This window comes from Euwallacea fornicatus, unplaced genomic scaffold (genome assembly GCF_040115645.1).
Source record: "Euwallacea fornicatus isolate EFF26 unplaced genomic scaffold, ASM4011564v1 scaffold_39, whole genome shotgun sequence".
NCBI lineage: Eukaryota > Metazoa > Arthropoda > Insecta > Coleoptera > Curculionidae > Euwallacea > Euwallacea fornicatus.
Genome location: NW_027096008.1, coordinates 328,778 through 336,939, shown reverse-complemented (window position 1 = coordinate 336,939; position 8,162 = coordinate 328,778).

Genomic DNA, 8,162 nt, shown 5'->3' with positions numbered 1-8,162 from the left:
CATGACTTGTTATGTCATCTTAAAGATCTCGTCGAACTGATTAATTTGACATTTTGTTTAACAAAATTGGTCCTCATTTGCCGAAGTTATCGAGCATCAAAGTTTGAAAAGTCACAAAAGTTGTGTGTTTGAGCGCTTAAAGTACTATTTTTCTTGGAAATTCAACATGATGCAATCATGACTTGTTTTGTCATCTTAAAGGTCTCGTCGAACTGATTAATTTGACATTTTGTTTAACAAATTTGGTCCTCATTTGCCGAAGATATCGAGCTTCAATGTTTGAAAAGTCACAAAAGTTGTGTATTTGAGCGCTTAAAGTACTATTTTTCTTGGAAATTCAACTTGATGCAATAATGACTTGTATTGTCATCTTAAAGGTCTCGTCGAACTGATTAATGTGACATTTTGTTTAACAAAATTGGTCCTCATTTGCCGAAGATATCGAGCTTCAAAATTATAAGTCACAAAAGTTGTGTGTTTGAGCACTTAAAGTACTATTTTTCTTGGAAATTCAACATGATGCAATCATGACTTCTTGTGTTATCTTAAACATCTCAATGAGTTGATTAATTTGACATTTTGTTTAACAAAATTGGTCCTCATTTGCCGAAGTTATCGAGCTTCAAAGTTTGAAAACTCACAAAAGTTGTGTGTTTGAGCACTTAAAGTACTATTTTTCTTGGAAATTCAACATGATGCAATCATGACTTGTTATGTCATCTTAAAGATCTCGTCGAACTGATAAATTTGACATTTTGTTTAACAAAATTGGTCCTCATTTGCCGAAGTTATCGAGCATCAAAGTTTGAAAAGTCACAAAAGTTGTGTGTTTGAGCGCTTAAAGTACTATTTTTCTTGGAAATTCAACATGATGCAATCATGACTTGTTTTGTCATCTTAAAGGTCTCGTCGAACTGATTAATTTGACATTTTGTTTAACAAAATTGGTCCTCATTTGCCGAAGTTATCGAGCATCAAAGTTTGAAAAGTCACAAAAGTTGTGTATTTGAGCGCTTAAAGTACTATTTTTCTTGGAAATTCAACATGATGCAATCATGACTTGTTTTGTCATCTTAAAGGTCTCGTCGAACTGATTAATTTGACATTTTGTTTAACAAATTTGGTCCTCATTTGCCGAAGATATCGAGCTTCAATGTTTGAAAAGTCACAAAAGTTGTGTATTTGAGCGCTTAAAGTACTATTTTTCTTGGAAATTCAACATGATGCAATCATGACTTGTTTTGTCATCTTAAAGGTCTCGTCGAACTGATTAATTTGACATTTTGTTTAACAAAATTGGTCCTCATTTGCCGAAGATATCGAGCTTCAATGTTTGAAAAGTCACAAAAGTTGTGTATTTGAGCGCTTAAAGTACTATTTTTCTTGGAAATTCAACATGATGCAATCATGACTTGTTTTGTCATCTTAAAGATCTCGTCGAACTGATTAATTTGACATTTTGTTTAACAAATTTGGACCTCATTTGCCGAAGATATCGAGCTTCAATGTTTGAAAAGTCACAAAAGTTGTGTATTTGAGCGCTTAAAGTACTATTTTTCTTGGAAATTCAACATGATGCAATCATGACTTGTTTTGTCATCTTAAAGGTCTCGTCGAACTGATTAATTTGACATTTTGTTTAACAAAATTGGTCCTCATTTGCCGAAGATATCGAGCTTCAATGTTTGAAAAGTCACAAAAGTTGTGTATTTGAGCGCTTAAAGTACTATTTTTCTTGGAAATTCAACATGATGCAATCATGACTTGTTTTGTCATCTTAAAGGTCTCGTCGAACTGATTAATTTGACATTTTGTTTAACAAAATTGGTCCTCATTTGCCGAAGTTATCGAGCATTAAAGTTTGAAAAGTCACAAAAGTTGTGTATTTGAGCGCTTAAAGTACTATTTTTCTTGGAAATTCAACATGATGCAATCATGACTTGTTTTGTCATCTTAAAGGTCTCGTCGAACTGATTAATTTGACATTTTGTTTAACAAATTTGGTCCTCATTTGCCGAAGATATCGAGCTTCAATGTTTGAAAAGTCACAAAAGTTGTGTATTTGAGCGCTTAAAGTACTATTTTTCTTGGAAATTCAACATGATGCAATCATGACTTGTTTTGTCATCTTAAAGGTCTCGTCGAACTGATTAATTTGACATTTTGTTTAACAAAATTGGTCCTCATTTGCCGAAGATATCGAGCTTCAATGTTTGAAAAGTCACAAAAGTTGTGTATTTGAGCGCTTAAAGTACTATTTTTCTTGGAAATTCAACATGATGCAATCATGACTTGTTTTGTCATCTTAAAGGTCTCGTCGAACTGATTAATTTGACATTTTGTTTAACAAATTTGGTCCTCATTTGCCGAAGATATCGAGCTTCAATATTTGAAAAGTCACAAAAGTTGTGTATTTGAGCGCTTAAAGTACTATTTTTCTTGGAAATTCAACATGATGCAATCATGACTTGTTTTGTCATCTTAAAGGTCTCGTCGAACTGATTAATTTGACATTTTGTTTAACAAAATTGGTCCTCATTTGCCGAAGTTATCGAGCTTCAAAGTTTGAAAACTCACAAAAGTTGTGTGTTTGAGCACTTAAAGTACTATTTTTCTTGGAAATTCAACATGATGCAATCATGACTTGTTATGTCATCTTAAAGATCTCGTCGAACTGATAAATTTGACATTTTGTTTAACAAATTTGGTCCTCATTTGCCGAAGATATCGAGCTTCAAAGTGTGATAAGTCACAAAAGTTGTGTGTTTGAGCACTTAAAGTACTATTTTTCTTGGAAATTCAACATGATGCAATCATGACTTCTTGTGTTATCTTAAACATCTCAATGAGTTGATTAATTTGACATTTTGCTTAACAAAATTGGTCCTCATTTGCCGAAGTTATCGAGCTTCAAAGTTTGAAAACTCACAAAAGTTGTGTGTTTGAGCACTTAAAGTACTATTTTTCTTGGAAATTCAACATGATGCAATCATGACTTGTTATGTCATCTTAAAGATCTCGTCGAACTGATTAATTTGACATTTTGTTTAACAAAATTGGTCCTCATTTGCCGAAGTTATCGAGCATCAAAGTTTGAAAAGTCACAAAAGTTGTGTGTTTGAGCGCTTAAAGTACTATTTTTCTTGGAAATTCAACATGATGCAATCATGACTTGTTTTGTCATCTTAAAGGTCTCGTCGAACTGATTAATTTGACATTTTGTTTAACAAATTTGGTCCTCATTTGCCGAAGATATCGAGCTTCAATGTTTGAAAAGTCACAAAAGTTGTGTATTTGAGCGCTTAAAGTACTATTTTTCTTGGAAATTCAACTTGATGCAATAATGACTTGTATTGTCATCTTAAAGGTCTCGTCGAACTGATTAATTTGACATTTTGTTTAACAAAATTGGTCCTCATTTGCCGAAGATATCGAGCTTCAAAATTATAAGTCACAAAAGTTGTGTGTTTGAGCGCTTAAAGTACTATTTTTCTTGGAAATTCAACATGATGCAATCATGACTTCTTGTGTTATCTTAAACATCTCAATGAGTTGATTAATTTGACATTTTGTTTAACAAAATTGGTCCTCATTTGCCGAAGTTATCGAGCTTCAAAGTTTGAAAACTCACAAAAGTTGTGTGTTTGAGCACTTAAAGTACTATTTTTCTTGGAAATTCAACATGATGCAATCATGACTTGTTATGTCATCTTAAAGATCTCGTCGAACTGATAAATTTGACATTTTGTTTAACAAAATTGGTCCTCATTTGCCGAAGTTATCGAGCATCAAAGTTTGAAAAGTCACAAAAGTTGTGTGTTTGAGCGCTTAAAGTACTATTTTTCTTGGAAATTCAACATGATGCAATCATGACTTGTTTTGTCATCTTAAAGGTCTCGTCGAACTGATTAATTTGACATTTTGTTTAACAAAATTGGTCCTCATTTGCCGAAGTTATCGAGCATCAAAGTTTGAAAAGTCACAAAAGTTGTGTGTTTGAGCGCTTAAAGTACTATTTTTCTTGGAAATTCAACATGATGCAATCATGACTTGTTTTGTCATCTTAAAAATGTCGTCGAACTGATTAATTTGACATTTTGTTTAACAAATTTGGTCCTAATTTGCCGAAGATATCGAGCTCCAATGTTTGAAAAGTCACAAAAGTTGTGTGTTTGAGCACTTAAAGTACTATTTTTCTTGGAAATTCAACATGATGCAATCATGACTTGTTATGTCATCTTAAAGATCTCGTCGAACTGATAAATTTGACATTTTGTTTAACAAAATTGGTCCTCATTTGCCGAAGTTATCGAGCATCAAAGTTTGAAAAGTCACAAAAGTTGTGTGTTTGAGCGCTGAAAGTACTATTTTTCTTGGAAATTCAACATGATGCAATCATGACTTGTTTTGTCATCTTAAACATCTCAATGAGTTGATTAATTTGACATTTTGTTTAACAAAATTGGTCCTCATTTGCCGAAGTTATCGAGCTTCAAAGTTTGAAAACTCACAAAAGTTGTGTGTTTGAGCACTTAAAGTACTATTTTTCTTGGAAATTCAACATGATGCAATCATGACTTGTTATGTCATCTTAAAGATCTCGTCGAACTGATTAATTTGACATTTTGTTTAACAAAATTGGTCCTCATTTGCCGAAGTTATCGAGCATCAAAGTTTGAAAAGTCACAAAAGTTGTGTGTTTGAGCGCTTAAAGTACTATTTTTCTTGGAAATTCAACATGATGCAATCATGACTTGTTTTGTCATCTTAAAGGTCTCGTCGAACTGATTAATTTGACATTTTGTTTAACAAATTTGGTCCTCATTTGCCGAAGATATCGAGCTTCAATGTTTGAAAAGTCACAAAAGTTGTGTATTTGAGCGCTTAAAGTACTATTTTTCTTGGAAATTCAACTTGATGCAATAATGACTTGTATTGTCATCTTAAAGGTCTCGTCGAACTGATTAATTTGACATTTTGTTTAACAAAATTGGTCCTCATTTGCCGAAGATATCGAGCTTCAAAATTATAAGTCACAAAAGTTGTGTGTTTGAGCGCTTAAAGTACTATTTTTCTTGGAAATTCAACATGATGCAATCATGACTTCTTGTGTTATCTTAAACATCTCAATGAGTTGATTAATTTGACATTTTGTTTAACAAAATTGGTCCTCATTTGCCGAAGTTATCGAGCTTCAAAGTTTGAAAACTCACAAAAGTTGTGTGTTTGAGCACTTAAAGTACTATTTTTCTTGGAAATTCAACATGATGCAATCATGACTTGTTATGTCATCTTAAAGATCTCGTCGAACTGATAAATTTGACATTTTGTTTAACAAAATTGGTCCTCATTTGCCGAAGTTATCGAGCATCAAAGTTTGAAAAGTCACAAAAGTTGTGTGTTTGAGCGCTTAAAGTACTATTTTTCTTGGAAATTCAACATGATGCAATCATGACTTGTTTTGTCATCTTAAAGGTCTCGTCGAACTGATTAATTTGACATTTTGTTTAACAAAATTGGTCCTCATTTGCCGAAGTTATCGAGCATCAAAGTTTGAAAAGTCACAAAAGTTGTGTGTTTGAGCGCTTAAAGTACTATTTTTCTTGGAAATTCAACATGATGCAATCATGACTTGTTTTGTCATCTTAAAAATGTCGTCGAACTGATTAATTTGACATTTTGTTTAACAAATTTGGTCCTAATTTGCCGAAGATATCGAGCTCCAATGTTTGAAAAGTCACAAAAGTTGTGTGTTTGAGCACTTAAAGTACTATTTTTCTTGGAAATTCAACATGATGCAATCATGACTTGTTATGTCATCTTAAAGATCTCGTCGAACTGATAAATTTGACATTTTGTTTAACAAAATTGGTCCTCATTTGCCGAAGTTATCGAGCATCAAAGTTTGAAAAGTCACAAAAGTTGTGTGTTTGAGCGCTGAAAGTACTATTTTTCTTGGAAATTCAACATGATGCAATCATGACTTGTTTTGTCATCTTAAACATCTCAATGAGTTGATTAATTTGACATTTTGTTTAACAAAATTGGTCCTCATTTGCCGAAGTTATCGAGCTTCAAAGTTTGAAAACTCACAAAAGTTGTGTGTTTGAGCACTTAAAGTACTATTTTTCTTGGAAATTCAACATGATGCAATCATGACTTGTTATGTCATCTTAAAGATCTCGTCGAACTGATAAATTTGACATTTTGTTTAACAAAATTGGTCCTCATTTGCCGAAGTTATCGAGCTTCAGAGTGTGATAAGTCACAAAAGTTGTGTGTTTGAGCACTTAAAGTACTATTTTTCTTGGAAATTCAACATGATGCAATCATGACTTGTTATGTCATCTTAAAGATCTCGTCGAACTGATAAATTTGACATTTTGTTTAACAAATTTGGTCCTCATTTGCCGAAGATATCGAGCTTCAAAGTGTGATAAGTCACAAAAGTTGTGTGTTTGAGCACTTAAAGTACTATTTTTCTTGGAAATTCAACATGATGCAATCATGACTTCTTGTGTTATCTTGAACATCTCAATGAGTTGATTAATTTGACATTTTGATTAACAAAATTGGTCCTCATTTGACGAAGATATCGAGCTTCAAAGTTTGAAAAGTCACAAAAGTTGTGTGTTTGAGCGCTTAAAGTACTATTTTTCTTGGAAATTCAACATGATGCAATCATAACTTGTTGTGTTATCTTAAACATCTCATCGAGTTGATTAATTTGACATTTTGTTTAACAAATTTGGTCCTAATTTGCCGAAGATATCGAGCTTCAAAGATTGAAAAGTCACAAAAGTTGTGTGTTTGAGCACTTAAAGTACTATTTTTCTTGGAAATTCAACATGATGCAATCATGACTTGTTATGTCATCTTAAAGATCTCGTCGAACTGATAAATTTGACATTTTGTTTAACAAAATTGGTCCTCATTTGCCGAAGTTATCGAGCTTCAAAGTTTGAAAACTCACAAAAGTTGTGTGTTTGAGCCCTTAAAGTACTATTTTTCTTGGAAATTCAACATGATGCAATCATGACTTATTATGTCATCTTAAAGATCTCGTCGAACTGATAAATTTGACATTTTGTTTAACAAATTTGGTCCTCATTTGCCGAAGATATCGAGCTTCAAAGTGTGATAAGTCACAAAAGTTGTGTGTTTGAGCACTTAAAGTACTATTTTTCTTGGAAATTCAACATGATGCAATCATGACTTGTTTTGTCATCTTAAAGATCTCGTCGAACTGATTAATTTGACATTTTGTTTAACAAATTTGGTCCTCATTTGCCGAAGATATCGAGCTTCAAAGTTTGAAAAGTCACAAAAGTTGTGTGTTTGAGCGCTTAAAGTACTATTTTTCTTGGAAATTCAACATGATGCAATCATGACTTGTTTTGTCATCTTAAAGATCTCGTCGAACTGATTAATTTGACATTTTGTTTAACAAATTTGGTCCTCATTTGCCGAAGATATCGAGCTTCAATGTTTGAAAAGTCACAAAAGTTGTGTATTTGAGCGCTTAAAGTACTATTTTTCTTGGAAATTCAACATGATGCAATCATGACTTGTTTTGTCATCTTAAAGGTCTCGTCGAACTGATTAATTTGACATTTTGTTTAACAAATTTGGTCCTCATTTGCCGAAGATATCGAGCTTCAATGTTTGAAAAGTCACAAAAGTTGTGTGTTTGAGCGCTTAAAGTACTATTTTTCTTGGAAATTCAACATGATGCAATCATGACTTGTTTTGTCATCTTAAAAATGTCGTCGAACTGATTAATTTGACATTTTGTTTAACAAATTTGGTCCTCATTTGCCGAAGATATCGAGCTTCAAAGTGTGATAAGTCACAAAAGTTGTGTAATTGAGCGCTTATAGTACTATTTTTCTTGGAAATTCAACATGATGCAATCATGACTTCTTGTGTTATCTTAAACATCTCAATGAGTTGATTAATTTGACATTTTGTTTAACAAAATTGGTCCTCATTTGCCGAAGATATCGAGCTTCAAAGTTTGAAAAGTCACAAAAGTTGTGTGTTTGAGCGCTTAAAGTACTATTTTTCTTGGAAATTCAACATGATGCAATCATGACTTGTTTTGTCATCTTAAACATCTCAATGAGTTGATTAATTTGACATTTTGTTTAACAAATTTGGTC